Source organism: Pinus tabuliformis, chromosome 3_1, assembly GCF_031772625.1.
Source record: "Pinus tabuliformis cultivar Carrire ecotype Pingquan chromosome 3_1, CPIR1, whole genome shotgun sequence".
Taxonomy (NCBI): Eukaryota; Viridiplantae; Streptophyta; class Pinopsida; order Pinales; family Pinaceae; genus Pinus; species Pinus tabuliformis.
In genome coordinates this window covers 706848503-706866729 of record NC_142301.1, presented here as the reverse complement: position 1 = coordinate 706866729, position 18227 = coordinate 706848503, and the positions used below count along the sequence as shown (strand labels likewise).

General features: G+C 32.3%; 1 pseudogene; it reads left to right on the top strand.

Moving 5' to 3' along the window:
* The first annotated feature begins 5189 nt into the window (after window positions 1-5189).
* Window positions 5190-16817, top strand: LOC149189129 (putative polygalacturonase At1g80170; annotated as a pseudogene).
* The last annotated feature ends 1410 nt before the right edge of the window (window positions 16818-18227 follow it).

Below are 18227 nucleotides of genomic sequence, written 5' to 3'. Positions count from 1 at the left end.
AATGATTAGAACATTTCTTTAGATATTTGTATGTAACTTAGTCCATGCATGTTAATAAATAGTTGATATATGCCTCTAGCCTATTAGATATATCAGTCAATCACATTTTTAATATGATTATGATAGTGATATGTTGTTTATCAAAAATTCTAAAACGATAAAACCATATTAACGCATTTCTTATTGTTTAACTGCATTAAAATAATGATATACCTAAGTGTCTTCTTATCATTAATTTTTCTAATCTACCATCAACATTAGTTTTAAACATACTTATATTTTAAACCAAACATGTTTATAATAATTTATTTAAACGGATAATGTTTATTGAATGGCAGTAAAATTTATTGAATACTTAATCATCAGAGTCTGACCAATAAAGAACAATTCTAAAACGATAAAACCATATTAACGCATTTCTTATTGTTTAACTGCATTAAAATAATGATATACCTAAGTGTCTTCTTATCATTAATTTTTCTAATCTACCATCAACATTAGTTTTAAACATACTTATATTTTAAACCAAACATGTTTATAATAATTTATTTAAACGGATAATGTTTATTGAATGGCAGTAAAATTTATTGAATTCTTAATCATCAGAGTCTGACCAAGGGAGCATAGTCAGAATTTTTTATCCCACAAGATGGTGTTACCTTTATAATTAACGTAATTATAATTAAACCATTTATATTGCCTCAATGTATATTCTTAAACCATTTATATTGCCTCGATGTATATTCTTTCAGAGGAGGGACCGTAAACAATCCATGGTTATTTGTAACACAGAAAACCAAAATCAGTACGGCCATTTTGTCAAAGAAGAGAATAAATATAATTTTCCCTATATTGCGTAATGAACAAGCCCTATGAAAAGCAATCCCGCCGTCCCGTTCACGTGTATGCTTCAACTGATCTTATAATAAAAATAGCTTAAGATCTCCTCGATTGAAACCTTCAACCAACCATATCGAATTGTATATGAACTTAAGTAAAGACTATCATGTTCATGATCGTAATTTATGGTTGTCTTTTTGGACGATCTGCGAAACACAAAATTATAAAAGCTTATCTTCCCCGAAAGTTGGAGGTTGTCTTGTATGTTTCTTACAATGATACCTGTTATAGATAAATCAACAGCTTGGTAAGCTCCTATTTGACAAACAAAATATTCACTTTTTAAGTTATTTCATGCTTAATCCTATTAAATTAATGCGTATTCTTTACATTCATGGCTCGAAATATTAAATGGCTATTACTTAAATTAAGTCCGCTTATACTAACGATGTGCTTTATGGTTTCTATAAAAAATAATTGAAACCAAATAAGGAAAAGGTGAAATATAAAATATTTTAACTTTCCACTTAATTTTATTTAAAATTTATTAAATAAAATTAATGTGATATTTAAAATATTTTTCACATAAATTTATGTGATATCAAAATTGTGGTTAACTTAAAGCATCTTGTTATTAAGATTAACCTACCATTCTATATGGTTCTCTAAAATAAATATGTTCGTTGTATTAGTGTTAGTTTAGTGTTTGGTTAGAAATTACAAGTTTATATTTGATTTTTAAATAATATTTTTATTTTTGGAAGTATGATTTTCAAGTAATATTTTCATTTTTGGAAATATATTATTTTTTTTATTGGATAATATGTATATTGGAATATTTAATTTATAATTTATATTAATTTTTTATTTCTTTATTATAAATATTTTTTAATCTTTTAAATGTTATATATCAATTTTCTATTAAAATGGAAAGAAAAATATTTAATTTTTTTTTTAATTTAAATTAATAGAAAAAAATATTTAAAGAAATTTTTAATTTAAATTATTTTATTTGTCTTTGTGTAAAATTATGTTATTTAGTATGCAATTAATATATGAATTAAACATTGATATATTAAAAAAAAATGTAACAAGATATTATTTGTTATTGCTTTAGGTGTGGCAAATTTGAGAAATGTGAGATTCTCTGATTAGAGGTTCCACTCATCATCAAGGCAATTGAAGCTCTTAATCATGGAGATTCATCCTCACTTTTATCATGAGATTCTGGATTTGTAAATAAGCTTTGCTACAATATCATGGCTTATCAATGCCATAGATATCAAAGGTAGTTAAACATTTTTTTTTTCAATTTAAATTAAATGGATGATAAACACAAATAGATATCAATCCATAATATGTATCAAAATACTTACTTTAGTATAAATTTCACATTCCAAAATTAATAAAAATATCATAAAAAGTAACTAAACTATAATTTTATTTTAAATTATTATTTTTATTATTAACAATATATAGAATTAATATCTCAAAGAAGAAATAATTATTATCCTCCCCATCTAGGTTTGAATCCCATAGAGATTGACATGGTGCCTCCAATTCCAATCCTAGAGAAATTGACATTTTACAATAAATAGAATCAATATATTGCTTAACATAAATACATTAAAAATTAATAAAAACATAATAAACAAACAATAAAATATAAGTATTCATTACCATAAACAAAAACAAAATGAAATTTGACATATATAGATATTGAGAAATTAAAAAAAAAAAAAAACACATAACTATCTTTAAAATAAATCTGAGACTACTATTACAAATATTTTAAATTAAATCTCACACTATTATTGCAAATATTAAATGAATACCATATATAATTGGAATTCTATCCTACATAATTAAAATCTTTAAGATATACTAAATAATTATTAATACCTTAGTTAAATATATTACAATTTAAAATACCTTTGAAAAATTTCATGAAACTTAAAACTGTATCCTCAAATTATATTTTAAAATCCCTTATGTAAAAACAATAATAATAATAATTTTATGTATTCATAAAATAAAAATGTTAATATGCACCTTCCTATTAATGTAATCATCTCCCCTTCCCTCTAACGAAGTGAATGGAGCCAATTACTTTTACATTGAACGTTGATTAGTCCAGCATGGGAAGTAAGTGGGTAACTGTCCGTCCCAAGCCTAAGGCCGTCAGGAACCATTTTAACAGCAGCTTACCTCCTAGATATTTGATTTAAAATAGATTTTGTCAGATATTTTTTAATGCATGTGCATTTTTTATTATGCTGAGGCTTCCGTTTTTTAATGCATGTGCATTCTTTATTATGTTGAGCATTCCGCACCATATTGATGTCTTGTTTATTGAAGATTCTAAAACCTTAAAACCATATTAATGCATGGCCTGTTGTTTAACTTCATCATTTTAGTGATATACCTAGTTATCTTCCTCAAATTAATTATTTTCCAATCTACCATCAACCTTAGTTTTAAAACTACACATGTTATAATCAAGACATGTTTATAATAATTATTTAAACCGATATTTTTAATTGAATGCCAGTAAAACTTGTTGGATTCTTAATCAACAGAAGTCTGACCAAGAGAGGAGAGTCCAAATTTTGGATCAAGCAAGTTGGTATTACCTTCAACGCAGGATATCGAATTTGATATGAACTTATCTAAAGACGATCATGTTCACGATCATAATCTAGGGTTATCTTCTTGGAAGGATCTAAGAAAGGGGGATATTCTCATGATACACAACGGAATCAAACGCTAACGCGTTTTCCGTTCACTCGATTGACTGCTGCGTCACCGTCATTGAAAATGTGGAGGTAGCGGATCCACTCTGGCTGATGGTGGGGTGGCTGCGGCTTATTCGCGCAACTGACATGTTCTTGTGGACTCCCTCATTCGTTTATGGAGTTACATTTGACGAAGATCAAAAGAAATAATTGATCGAAAATGTAACAAAAAGACTGTAATCCTATTATAACGTACTCAAGTCGGGGAATATATATGAGATTGGATTTTCTTGATTTCGCTCCCGGATGAAATACTTGAGTACTTCGACATTAAATTATTTTCATTGTATAGATTGATATATTTATCTATAGTTACTTCAGTGTTAATAAACTAGCAGATCCCATATGGGAAGGAAACACCGAAGAGGAATTCAATTTTGAAACAATTTATTTAAAACAAGTCTTGCAGTGTAGCTTAATGTTGGTTTCTAAGTTAGAAATCATGTTTTATAAAAAATACATAAAATATTATAATATTATAATTTTTGTATTGGTAAATATTAAACCAACAATGATTAATAGGAAATCTAATTATCTAGTCTTGTTTTGGGACAAATTGAGATGCCTACACATTTACAATTTCACTCTTATATAAATAATAATAGAAAGTAACTCCGAGTAAATATATTTCTTTACATCTTATTACAACATTTTAAGAAGATAACCATTTCTTTGAGTGAATTAGTGACTTTTTCCATTTTTGCTCTAGGTTCATTGCTCATTTTAAGTATTTCAATCCATTTCTCATTGGATTTCATAACTTTATGCCCTTAGAGATTTTCATCTTAGACTTGCAGTCATTGTTCCTAATCATAAGTTTATTCCTGTCATTGCTCTTGATCATAACTTTATGGTTGTAGAGACTTTTCTTGTCGGATATGGTTCAATACATCCCATGCTTTTCTTGGTCCATGAGTTATTTCATCCTAACATGCCATGATTATTATGTAATTCTATATAGGGTATAGAATCCCTATGGCTTCCACAGTTTTTTATTTTTGATAATTATTTGATGCGATTAAAGGCATATAGAACCTCGAGCTTCACAGTTTCTCCTGCTCTTGATTCATCTGTCAAGGCAATCATGTGCTATAAATGGATGGGAATGGAGAAGTGTATTTTCTTAAGAACATTGTTGTTGATGTTAGCAATTTTATGTGGTCAATGCAAGAAAGCCCATATTGAGGGCAACCCATTTTCAATATGTGTGCACAAGAATAATAAAGGACAAATTTGACCATTACCCATTTTCAATGTGTGCACATAAATAATCAAGGGCAACTTTGGCCATTATCAGTTGAAACATAAACTTGTACCCCATTAGCTCAAACCATTGATTTGGTACATGAGTTCAATAATGAAGACACTTCTAATTTTCAAATGAACGATTGTGTTTCCATACAATTTCCAGCATAAATAGTTGATGACCTCATAAATTTGATCTGTAGTAAAATATTTTCCTTTGGGCATCATGGTTGGATTTAGTGTGGAGCACTTTGTTTCAGAATACTAGTGAATTATGATGGCTGGTGTGTTTCAGGTATTTAAGAATGCATGGAGGAAGTCTTATTGATTGACTACTGTAGTTCTCCTTGTTCCCATGGAACGAGGTATTATGTGAAGCCCATCAAATTCTCTGGTCCATGAAAATCCACCTTGGCTATGCAAGTACCATCTTTTCTTGTATATAGTATTTAGATGGGATTTAAATTTTGATATATATGTGTCAAATACATGTTGTTTTCCTATGCAATTTGTATTCTCTAGGTGCCTGCAACAATCGTTTCCCCTGCAGATCCCAGGGTTTTGAGATGGATTAAACAAAAGGCATTGGCTTTGTTTTAAGGAAGTAGATGAATTGACAATAGAGAGTGAAGGGACATTTTATGGTTTTGGAGAGAAATGGTGGGCAGAATATTGCAAAATCGAGAAAAAAAGTGTAAAGGAAGAAACCTTCATCTTCATTAAATCTCTGTTGCATTAATCCTTAATTTTGGCCTTTGTTTTGGCCCTCTCATTTCTAGCTTAATTTGTTGTAGAAAGAGTAAGACAAATTTAAGCTAGTTTTCATTGAATATATAATTTCATCACAAAGTTTTTTCTTCTTGGTTGTAGCCATGCCAATCAACTCCAACTATATGTAACTCCTCTGCCCCTTTTTCTTTGACAACCCAACCAAAGAGAGAAAGAGAAGTTTGATGCCATATAAATTTGTAATAAAATAAAACCAACTGTAATGTTATGTGCTTGTGAAGTTACAATGTTGTGTGGAAATTTGAATGGACTTGGACTATGGAAAATTTGATTCTTTCAGGCAATCAAACTTGAATTATGCAACAATCTAAGAATGATCAACATGATTGTACATAATAGTCAAGAAATGCATATAAAATTTAGAAAATGTGTTGAGGTAGAAGCAAACCATTTCAATTTTCTTGCACCTAGTCATAGTCCTAATACATATGGCATTCATGTTAGCACTTCCAAGAGGTGGTGATTAGGAATACCATTATTAGAATAGGTGTCTCCACAAGACCATTTATTTATCTTTCCTTAGCTCTACATAGGCTTCAAAATGCATTCCCTTTGTTTATATCTAAATATTGGGGCTTTCCAGGTCCACTGGACTAGGACCACTAACTTGACTAGTAGGTTTTGTTCTACAGTTGGACTTCAAACTTTCAAGAGAACTTTGTCTCAGTGATTGCATATACGTCCCAATAGTTGCTTCCCATGCCTTTATAATGTTCCTTTGGTGCTCTGAAGATTGTTTAAGTTATGATGTAGGGGATCATTGCATTCCCATTGTAAGCGATTCATTTAAGATTTGTACTAAAAACATAACATGCAGACTAGGTCATGGGATCTGGTAATCTGAACTAAGAAAATAAAATTATCAGAATCTAGAATTTCATTGAAAAATATTATAATTAGATGGGAAATTCTTGATATCAGTAGTAGTGGAAGCCTAGGTGAGGGTATCATGAAGGTTAAGGTGGCTATTGTGATGGTCCATGGTGACTTTCCCAGAATACGACAAATGGGATTAGAATCAAGATTTGGCATGTATGTTATGTCTGTTCATTTTTTCCTCTAGAGCCTGGTAATTCATCGTTATGAACCACCAAAAAGTGTAAAGAGTCACAAGAAAGCTAAAGGTTAATCATATTTTCTTAGAGAATAGATGATGATAACCCATAGATCCTTACTATGAAGTGTTTGAAAATAGAAAGTATTCTTTTAAAGATTCGTTACCAAGTTTTTAATGTCCCTTCACAATGAAGCTATTGAATTTGGGATGCTAAAATATGAGTAGTTTTAAGTTGAAGTTCTGAATATGGATTTCAATATATAAAAAAATTAAAGGAAGACAAGTTAGAATACCATGAACAAATTGCTACCCTCCTGTCCAAACTTAAGGATCTTCGCAACTTGTTTGAGAGCCAAGCGTAGATATTGAAAAGCCTGCAACTTATTATCCTTAGCCATGGGGTCCTTCATTTCCATAATTATTCATACATGGGTGCCAATAATTTGAGTCTTCTCATTTCGTCCCCCTCATATCTAAGTTCACGTCCCAATGCAAGGTCTAATCTAAAGCCCCCATGTTCTCGACCCTAGAACCTCCAACTCTACCCTCCGCCCTATACCCTCGACCCTACAACTCACTTACGGTACGTGAGATTGGTGCCTTATTTCATTAGATAGTTCCTGCATTCCCTATCACCTGGTATGTCGTTCGACAATTCTATCCATGATTTAACCACCATCATGACATCCCCCTCTCTTCCTTCTCCTTCCACCAAATTCATCTCCAAATATGGCACCCCCATCATTTCATCTTCCATATTTGGCTGATGATCTATTGGAATCCCAATTCACACTTGTGTTTGAGAAAGAAAAAAAATCAGAGAAATAACAACTTCTTTCTTCCCTTTGATCTTTCTTCACATGACATGGCTTCCCCAACCTGTGACTTCTTCAGCTTTCACTGGACCTTAACCCACGGTTAGTCTGAGTTTCCCTAAGCTCTGTCATCATTACTGACTAAATCAAACCCTAGTTAGGTCGCTTGCATCTGTTGTGATTGTTGTTAACCCGCTCAAGATCCATATGTTCATTTAGTGATTTTCATATACACTTCATCATTGGATTCAACCCTGATAGATGATGAAAGGGTGAGGGAAACCTTGCCCTTATAAAACACCTTTAGTGTAACAAAGGTGTACCCATGATCTCATAATCAAAGTGAATCTGATAGTAAATTTTGTTAAAAAAAAAAATTGAAAGTATTAGTTAATTTTGATTAGGTATTATATTATTTTATTTTAATATTTTAATTAATTATAGTTAATGTTTTTTTAATTTGGTATGAATATTTTAACATTATGTTAAATTGAATTGAATAAGTTATTATACATGTATTAATTTTAATGAATCAAAGAGCTAAGTAGATGAGGGAGGTATACATATCTAAAAGGGTCATGATATATGACGATATATGACTAGAGAATAATGAGGCCCTTAGGGGTTTATTCTATATTTCAAGCTATTCTTGTCAAAATCACTTTTATTTTGATATTTGAATTCAAAATATTTCACTAGATTTTTCCCTCTTACCCACACTATTAAATTTGAAAACTGGTGAGTTGAAGTGTTTATTTCCATTAGTTATAGAACCTTGAGTGGTAGTCGAGAGAGTCGTCTCAACAAAAAATGCATAGAATGGAAAAATACATCCATTGAAAATTGTTTATGACCCAAATATGCATGGAAAAATGGGAAAATCTTATTTTTTTTAAGTGCACAAGAGTTGGGAATGGAGTCAAACCTACATCAAGAGAAAAGGGAGAGGATAGCCACTTGTGTGTTGACCGAATGCTTGTGAGACACCAATTGGAGTTATATAATGAAATCATATAGGGAACTCGTTGATATGAACACTAGAGTAAGTGATCGAGGGCATTGTTGGGTAGACCATAAGGCATTGTATGGAGGAATTGCTTGAGCCATAATGTAATAGTGAAGAAGCTTCACTCTTGCATTATGTACAACTAACAAAGGCGGTTTCCATTTCTTTATGTGGTTCCTAAACCCAGCGAGGAATTTACCCTATGAATTTATTCTCTGAGAGATGGTCTTTGCCTGAAATTATATGAGAGTTCTTTGCAAAATTTTCCCTATGGAATCAAGGTCTAGCTAGGGGCTGGTTAATTGTAGAAAGGATGAGTGCGACTAAACCTATAGGTGGAAAAGCATTCACCCTCACTAAGTTTCTTAGTAGCTTCTAAAATTCATTTAAAATGTATTATCTTGTTGTGAAATTTACATATATTCCATTTTATATTGGGAATAGTTCTTTAATTTGTTATATTAACATTTAAATATAAAGCTACAACACTTAAATAAGTTAATCTAATTCTATGATTGTATATGTTAGTATAATTAACTTTGAAATACTAAAAAAAATTGATAATTGTGTTCTTAAAAAAAATGATATGGTAATTATATATATGCATATAAGTGTCTATGAGCTATTAAGCCTAAAATCCCTCTATTATTAAATAGATTGTTTTTAATAGAATAAAATTTTTTAGATAAACATTATACTTACGCCACAATTTGAAAGGTAAACCATGAAATTATACCATAACTATGGGAAGAAGTCTTTTTGATTAAAAGAGCCATTGTATTTCTACAAGTATGGAAGCTTGTCCTATTGATACCCTGTTGTATTTTTACAAGTGAATTATTTAATTTCCTTTGATTTCAATGCATTTAGAATTTCTAACCATTATTCAGTATATAAATAATCCACCTATTTAGTCTTTTCGTCGCATATTACATAAGAAACCTACTTCTATAATCTTATCTTGGAATTTAGTCATATTTATCTAAACCATTCTGATATTCATTTTTAAACACTCTATCCCCCTCTTCAAGCAAATTTCCCCTATTTTAGATTCATGCATTTATTCTCCATAAATAATGCATTGTAGCTTTAGTCGTTTTCATTAAATGTATCATTAATACTTTCATATTTGCAAAGATAAGTAGTTGATTCTCACTTTCAACAGTGAGTATTCAGGTTGTTCATAGGTACAACAAAGATTTTATTTTCTTTTATCTTCAACGGGATTCAAATGTCATGAACATAGTTTTGTAGTAGACTTTATTACTTATTACTCTTCAATGTGGTTATGAACAAGCATCATGATCTCAATCCAAAAGTAGTCTACTGCATATATATATATATATATATATATATATATATATATATATATATATATATTGTTAGACTCATACATGAGTTGATGCTCACTAGTAGCATACCTCGGTTTATTTTTGTTCTTAACAATTCCCAAAGGCGCCAGTGTTGCAACCTTCAGCTCTGATACCACTTGTAACATTCCCCGGTTACCTCGCATGAAAATATATGGAGTTAGAATTATTTTACACAATTTACCCATAGATAGCTATACAAATTACTAGATTCGTCATTAACCATTAGATATAATCTTCATCATTACATAGAGTAAATTTAGTAAGTGAATAGTAAATTATATAACCATTAACAACCATTGTTGTAACATATTAACATAAACTTTCTGATATAACCTTGCATCAATTCCATGATTGTTTTAACTCTATTAGTTAATCATATTCTTGACAATAGAAATGTCACATCATGCAAGAAGTGAACGTCATAAAAATGACACAACATGCAACCACATCATTAGACACTGATATACCCTAGAAACCCCATAAGGTGAAAACCAACAGACATTTAATTTTATTATTAAATGCTCATGAGGGTGTTCACCCCTCACTCAATCATTATAAGGGATTCCATCCCTTGACCATTGTTATAAAATATTAAAAAAATATCGTTTCAAAAACAACATAATTTGTTATAATATATTACAATGATCACGACATCATTTACCCACAAAAGTCCAATCTTCATATCTTTGTGGTCTAGTTGTTCCTTTAGTGGACCATCCTGTAGCTCGCACTCATCTGCATGGACCATTAATTATTTACTTGCCACCATGTTAAGCATAACATTTCCTGCCATTATTGTCGTCAACATGTGGTATATCATGCTTACATAAAATATTAATCAACTAATTCATAAATCTATACTAGATAATTCTTCACCATCTATTCATATACATTCATGAATGTAAATAAAATATCAGGACATGCTTCCTTTAACAACACTTCATATGCACTAGTCATAAGCATGTAACCATCAAAGCATGTATATAGAATAATTACCACATTAACTAATATTTCCTTTTCAGAAGCGTATGTTCTTGCAAGACAAGTCACTACAACTATCCAAACATTCCATTAAAGGAAACTAACACATCAGTTATGATCTTCGTGCATGTGAATTACATAAATTTTATCAAGAGAACTAGCCCTTTAGCTATTTCTTTTTGTGCATGCAAATGCATAAAGAAATCTAACACAACGAATGTTGTTCTTATGTGAATGCATACACTTTCCAAAAGAATGATTAACACAATAGAGCATGCAAATACATGTTTCATTGTCGAGGAAATCTATCACAATAGGGCATACAAAAACATGTATTATTTTCCAAATATCATACCAACATTACCGATATATATATATATATATATATATATATATATATATATATATATATATATATATATATATATATATATATTCCATGGAAACCAATACATTACTATGGTTTTTGTGCATGTAATTTATCTTCTTTCCCAAAGAATCTTTTCCAATGTAGGCTAACACAACATACTATAATTACCCACATACAAATGTATATTCTTTCCAAATGAAAGCTAATACAAAGCTTGCATGCATGTCAGGCCAGGCAATAACTCCATAAGGCAAAAATGATTCGTGTATTATTCCATCAGGTAGGTCTTCATTATATACATGAGGGAGGGACTGTTCAGTTCATCTCCCGATGACTATTCATATTTCTTATTTATCTATTTACATATATTCACCCAATCACAAGGATTAAGTGTCAACATTCCCCCCTTAATCTGAAGGGATATTGGTGAGTCCAAGCATCATTCTGAATCATTCAAGCTTTTCTCTTCCAAGCGCTTTGGTGAAGATGTCTGCAATTTGCTCATTTGTGGAACAATGATGGAGATGGATTGTTTTGGCCTCAACATGATGTCGAATCAGATGATATTTAGTATTGATGTGCTTTGTTCGAGCATGGAACTTTGGGTTCTTGGCCAACTTTATTGCAGAGGTATTGTCAATCATGAGTGGAGTTGATTGTATTTGTTTTACCTGCAAATCTTCAAGAATTTTCCTAAGCCACACAATTTCTTTTGTTGCTTCAGTTGCTGCTACGTATTCTACTTCTATTGTGGAATCTACTGGAACTAATTGTTTGCGTGATCTCCAGGAGACAACTCCTGATCCAAGACTCATAGCATATCCTGAAGTAGATACCCCAGTTTCTTTGTCTCCATCGAAGTCTGAATCGGAGTATCCAATCAAGCTAAAGTCATCCACCTGTGTATACTTGATTCCAAAGTCTTGAGTTCCCTTCAAGTACCTTAGAACTCTTTTTACAGTATACCAATGTCCCTCAAAAGGCTTTTGCATAAACCTAGAGAGGATTCCAATAGCAAATGAAATTTCTGGTCTGGTAGTAGTTAGGTAGTTGAGACTTCCTACAAGCTGTCTATACTTTGTTGCATCCTCAAATTCTTTTCCTTCAATAGATGTGAGCTTTAAGTTTTGTTCCATTGGATTAGTAAGAGGATTGCATTCTGTCATGCCAAACCTGTTCAACAGATCTCCAATGTATTTCTTTTGAGAAAGAAATATGGACTTCCGATGTTGGGTTACTTCAATGCCAACATAGTAATGAACATAGCCCAAATCAGTCATTTCAAAACTTTTCCCCAATTCCTTCTTTATGGATGCAATGTAGCTTTCATTGTTCCCTGTCATAAAAAGATCATCTACATATACCACAAGATATACAACTGTTTTTCCAACTTTCTTGACAAATAAAGTTGCATCATCAAGATCATAATGTTTGAAATTGAGTTTCAGAAGATGCTCAGTTAATTTTTCATACTAGGGTCACGTTGCTTGTTTGAGGCCATACAAGGACTTCACCAATTTGCATACTTTATGTTCATGTCCTTTCACAGCAAATCTTTCAGGCTGGGACATAAAAACATTCTCTTTTAGATCTCCATTTAAGAAAGCAGTTTTTACATCCATTTGGTGGACTTTCCAACCGTTCTGAGCTGCTAGTGTAAAGAGTGTCCAGATGGTAGCCCATTTTGTTGTGGGGGAAAAAGTCTCCTCATAATCGACCCCTTCCTTCTGTGCAAAACCTTTTGCCACAAGCCTAGCTTTGTGCTTGTCAAGTGAGCCATTAGCTTTATACTTGTTCTTATAGACCCACTTGTAGCCAATTGGTTTGGTTCCTAATGGAGGATCAACCAGCTTCCAAGTGATGTTCTTTATGAGGGCATCATACTCCTTTTGCATTGCTTCTTTCCATTCATCATGAGAAGCAGCTTATTTGAAGGAAGTTGGTTCAAAATCTGTAGACAAGTTCAATTCACAATCATAAGAAACATCCATATCAACAAGTGATTAGAATCATCCACATCACCTCCATTTTGCCGGTTTGAATTTCTAGTTCCTATCTTTCCAACCTCATCAGGATGAACACTTCCAAGTGTCTTTGTCAGCCACTTTGGGGGACCTTTTTCAGATGGTCCAGGCTACTCCGTTGATTGAATTGGGACTGAATCAAGATTGAGTCTCCCAATTCTATCAATCACATCACTTAAAGCATCATCCATTGTTGGAGTTTCATGCGGGGGAGAGTGTTCTTCAGAAGAAGATTCCACATGTTGATCTAGTATAGGAATCCCCCCTTCAATATGTGGAATCTGATTATCAAATTCTTGAAATGATTTTGCTTTTGCGAATCTATCCAAGCGATCAAGTTGCCGCTCAACAACATTGTCAGTTTTGGATGATTCAAGAAAAATTACATCTCTAGATACAACAGGCTTCTTATTTACTTCATCATAGAGGCGGTATGCTTTGGAGGTGTTTGAATACCCCAAAAAGATACACTTACGACTTCTAGCACCAAGTTTGTTTCTATGTACCTTTGGTATCAAGGCATAACAAGTGGAACCAAAGACCCTGAGATGCTTTACCGAAGGAACATGTCCATACCACATTTCATATGGAGTCTTGTTTCTTATAGCATTAGATGGACATTTATTCTTTATACATGTAGCACATAGAACATCATCAGCCCAAAACATTATCTTTACATTTTTGAAGAAGAGCATGGATCGTACCATATTTAAGACTGTCCTATTCATTCTTTCAGCTACACCATTCTGTTGGGGATTATAAGGCATAGTTGTTTGATGTTTGATCCCATGTTGGTGAAGATAGTTTTCAAATTCATTTGATGTGTATTCTTTTCCATTATCAGTGCGAATAGACCCAATATGAGATTGGTGCATCATTTTCAATCCATTTATGAAAATTCTTGAATGTTTGAAAAGCATCAGATTTGTTCTTCAATAAATAAACCCAACACAATCTGGTGTAGTCATCAATAAATGTCATGATATATTTATTTCCATTTGCACAAGGAACAGGCATTGGACCACATAAATCTGAATGAATGAGTTCAAGTTTTCTATGTGCTCTTGAATGTTAATCATGAAAAGATTGTTTGATATGCTTTCCTAGAATGCAAGCATCACATTGCTTAAGTTTCCTAGGAATTGTAGGCAAACCAGCAACACCATTTTTCTTCAATAAGCAGAGACTGTCATAGTTCAAATGTCCAAATCTAGCATGCCATAATAAACTTGATGGAAGTGTACCTTCTTCATGATGAGAATTGTATGAGAAATGTTGTGTATGAGCAGAGGTTCGTTGTAGCTTGAGAAGCCTTTCTTCTTCTATTCCCCTCATGACAAGTGTGTAGTCAGATTCTTTTCTTACCTCAAGCTTGCCATCAAACACATGAATGGAGTGACATTGCTAGCGGATGTGGACCAAGGACAACAAGTTTCTCTTGAGCTGCGGGAGATATAGAACATGATGCAGAAGAAATTCTAGAAGACCAGGCAGTTTAAGCCTGATTGTGCCAAGCCCTGATGGCTTGATTTTTGATTGGCCTGCAAAGTATATTGCTCCATCAACATTATCAGTGAAATCTTCAAAAAAATCTTTTCTATGAGTCATGTGGCAGGTTGCTCCTGAATCAAGCAACCAATCATTTTTCTAAGAAGCAAGTGAAGCATTAAATAAATCTTCATTTACTCCAATGTTACATTGTGCCACAACATAGTGAGCAGATTCAGGTGCTTTACCTTTGTCTGTATCATTAGTTTTACCTTTCTGTTGGTTTCTTTTCTGCTCAATTTTGTCCTATGGTAGCTTGCATCTAGAGGCATCATGTGATCCATTTCTTTTGCAGCGTATGCAGTGCAAATATGCCTTTTCTCCTTGAGAATGTCTGCTCCCCTGCCTCTGAAATATCTTCCTCTTCCTCTTTGACCACCTCTTCCTCTTGTAGAATCTTGAGCAGGATGCTTTTCTTTATGAGCAAGGCACACAACCTCTTCAAAAGATTTAGGGGTTGTCTTCTTTCCAAAAGCTTTCTCTCTTTCATCAAACTTTTTCACAAGAGAGTCAAAGGTTATATCTTTGAGATTTCCATTTTCTTGCAATGACTTAATATAATTGGAGTAAGTAGGATAAAGTGCCTTGAGAAAAGCAATAAGAGGAATTTCAACCTTAGTGGATTTGATATCATGCACTAGACTTTACTTCAGATGCAAGAGCAAGAGGATCATTATTTTGCAGTTCAAGAGTGAAGAGTTTAATCATGAGTTGAACAGCTTCAAGTGCAGAATGTGAGTCATAGAGTTCTTTCAGCTTTTGTAAGGCTTCAAAGGCAATTGAATATGACGAAATATGGCGACTCACCTCTTCATTTACAGATTCTGCGATTAATGCATAAGCTTTGTTGTTCTTGTTTTCCCAAATTACGAGTTTTTGTGTGAGGTAAGTTGTACTGGTTAATTATCTTCGTCTTCGGCACACACTCCTTTCCACAACACATTCAAAATGAGGGTGTGTTTTATCATCCGGGACCATTCAAGATAGTTCTCCTTGCCAGTGAGAACTATTCCCACCATGGATATGATTGAATGCATTCTGTAAAAAAAACTTCTTCTGATAGAAAAAATACTTCTGCCAATATACAGTAAAATTGTACTTCTAGTGGTAATTTTTTTTTTACATTTCAAAAGGGAATTTTATCCATGTACAGTCTTTATCTTTCATGAAAATATAAAACATAGATCAGCTATGCATTCTCGGAAAAATTTCAAATTTCATCCTCATCATTTTTCTGCAACGTTCTTGAATTGTTTTACATGAAAAGGCAACAGAAAAAGGTGGAAGATTGCAACTACCATATGGACCCTTTTAAAAATATTCAATGCACAATATATATCGAATATGTTTGGCTGCAATATATATTGAATACCATACAACATACCCACTTCACTCACAGAATGACCTTCAAGAAAGAAAGGAACACCAGCACACGACGACCATGTATAAAAGGATTGCAGCGATCATATGGCTTTCAAGGATTCATGTAGCATATCATTTAAAATTTCCCAGCATAACATTAACACAGGATTCACACAATGATTTGAATGAACCGTTCCATTTCAAAGAAGAAGCATTCCATCATACGCTGCTCTCTTCAGCACATACGAACCAAAGCAGGAGTTTCAACCAGCATTCATTCAATAAAATAAAATGATCTTCACCCCCACGACTGTGCACGATTGTTATGGCAGCTTCAACTCATTACTCAGGGCAACAATCGACTTCATACATTTCAAAAATTTTCTTTTAAAGAATTAACACAGAGTTTCTAGAGTTTACAGGAGAAGGTTCATCGGACATCAATGGAAAAAGGTGGAAGATGCCGTGACAGAGAAATCAAAACCGTCTCAACATTGGAACTAAAATTGGTTTTGGAATATTCAGCAGAGGAACCTGATAACCTGCATGGAGCAGTGTTCTGGTGACTGTGGCAGCAGCGTTCAGGTGACTGTGGCAGCAGCGTTCAGGTGACTGCGTGGAGCAGGCTACCAACATTTATGAACAGGCAGCGTTTTTGAATGGAGAGACAACGCTTTGTATGGAAGGCTATTTTGAATGGAGAGCAGAGGAGTAGAGGAGCAGAATAGGGAGTTACAAAGGGCATAAAAGCTAAAAAAAAGGAGTTGGCTCTGATACCATGTCAGGCCAGGCAGTAACTCCATAAGGCAAAAATGATTCGTGTATTATTCCATCAGGTAGGTCTTCATTATATACATGAGGGAGAGACTGTTCAGTTCATCTCCCGATGACTATTCATATTTCTTATTTATCTATTTACATATATTCACCCAATCACAAGGATTAGGTGTCAACATGATCTTATTCCAAAATAAACTAAGATAATATTTATGATAACATAAAAGCAATCACATATAATTTTTCTAAAGAAATATAGCTCAATAGTTCTTCCATACATGTAAAGAACATATATCTATAACATAATGACTATTCTTGTGTAAGCAAGAACTTATAGACCTTCTTTAATTTAAGAAACACATATTCCCTTCTCTATAATTCTATTATTAGTAACTATTATTTTCAAATAAACAAATACATACTTCTTTTTCAAAAAGAAGTTAATATAACTTCATTTCTCATCTTTCTACATGCTCCCTTTCAATAAATTACCATAGCTAGCCATCTTTTATACATAAAACCCAGGAAATAATGACAAGGTTAACTTAACCTTTTTTGCACCTAAATTAAAAAATTAACACAATTTCATCTAGCTGGGCAATCTTTTAAGATATTATTATTTTCACGAATATTTACATAATAACTTTCTCTATCTAGAGGCAAAAAACATTTACTATATCACAATGACTACCCTTTTGTACTTGCAACATGTCATTTTTGTTTCTAATACAATGACCATTACTTCAATGCACATAATATTTTTAAGAAACAAGCATGTGTTCTTGCTCTTGTAAGATAGAGACTCATATGGATGTTTTAAGAAAATAATCTTTATATGCATGTCTATCTGTACTCAAAATATATGCATATGGATTCATCAAAACCCTTCCAAGAAAATTCATCTAATTAACTCTTTTTCTTTTTTCAAGAATTTGATAATGTATGCCAAGACATTTCACTCTGAAATCTAATACAATAATGCATGCAATTAATGTTTATTTTTTCAAGAATTAACATAGAAATTTATTTAAGGAATTCTAATATAATGGATATTAACATATTCCTATTAACATTCTATAATAATCATGCTAAAAAATCCAAAGAAATTAAGAATCTAATATTAATAATCTAGGAATCATGCTGATATCTCCAAAGAAATTAATAATCTAATTTTTTCTCATAATTTCTTGGAATTCGTTTCCAAATAACCTATTTTCTTTATCTTTTCATAAGAAAAATTTACAT